Genomic DNA, 1356 nt, shown 5'->3' with positions numbered 1-1356 from the left:
CAAGAAAGTAGGAGAGACAAGCCAGAATAAAACTGAAAGCTCATGGAAAATGCATATAATAATATTAGGTAGAAAACATTCTCATATAACACAAAAAGCATGAGTGGAAGGAGATCAGTCCCCACCAACTACAGAATCTACATGAAATCAGTGTTTGTACACGAGGAAGTAGCAGGAACTGTTGTAATATCAAAGAGACCTAAAATTTTCAGGATAATCACCATTCCCTCAAAGTCTCAGTGAGCTGACTTAAAAACTGTAAGGGGTTAACATTCCAAAAGCAAGTAGGAATAAAGGGCTGTGATGAGATTTGAAGGAGGAAAAAGTAGTTTCTTGCCTTAAGAATTCTCAGAACTAACCAGGCTGTAAGTTAGAAAACAAGATTTCTCCTGGTTTTCAGGAGAAAGCACCTTTGAGGAAAAAATTGTTAACCACAGATTCCAAATGTAACACAATGGGGCAATAGAAACAAAGGGAAAAGAAGATCCAGATAAAGCGGGGGAGGGAACAGGGCGAGGAAGACCCAAGAAACCTAGCCACATACATTTAAAACTCTTTTAGAAGAGGAAACTCTAAAATTATGAAATTGGAAAAAAGACTCGTATGCCTTCTATCTAAAGGTTCAGAAAAGTAATTATGCACACAAATAAGAAAAGGAACAGCAATGAAGCTGAATACCATAGAATGTTCTAATAAAAAATAAAAATGTAGACTAGAGACAACATAAAAACAAGTACCACATAGATTATGCATTAAAAGGTAGAAGAAAAAATGATACAACATTTACTGTATAATAAAGAATTAAAGAAAGAAATTAGATAAAAATGAAACTTTGAAGATAAGCAAAGTATATATCCAATTTCTGTATATTAGGAACAGCAGAGCAAAGAGGAGGGGAAGCAAATAATCAGATCAGGGCTAAAACTTCCCAGATGTTTATGAAATCAAAATTAAAGCAAGTTTGAAACCCCATATACAATGACACCCGGAAAAGTCTACATAAAATGTCTAACATTAAGAAATATTCTAGTAAATTTTGGTTATTACAAGAAAGGAATAGAAAAGAAAAATCCTTCAAGTAACTTCAAGCAAACAGGTAAACAAAGAAGTGAGTTGGAAGGGTAAGAAAATTCAGATGTAATAAAATTTCTCAGTAGAAGAAATTGTGAACATTTTAATGACATTAAAAAAAAAAAAAAAAAAAGACAATCACTCAAAGGTTTCATTTACACCTAAACTGCATTTCAAGTATAAACACTGGAAATAAACATCTTCAACATGCAAATTTTCAGGGAATATATTTCCTAGAAATCTTCCAAAGAATGATTTGGGAGTAAAAGATTAAACAATTATTGA

Source organism: Capricornis sumatraensis, chromosome 7 (assembly GCF_032405125.1).
Source record: "Capricornis sumatraensis isolate serow.1 chromosome 7, serow.2, whole genome shotgun sequence".
In the NCBI taxonomy this organism is placed as follows: Eukaryota; Metazoa; Chordata; class Mammalia; order Artiodactyla; family Bovidae; genus Capricornis; species Capricornis sumatraensis.
Note: the sequence above shows the minus strand (reverse complement) of the source record.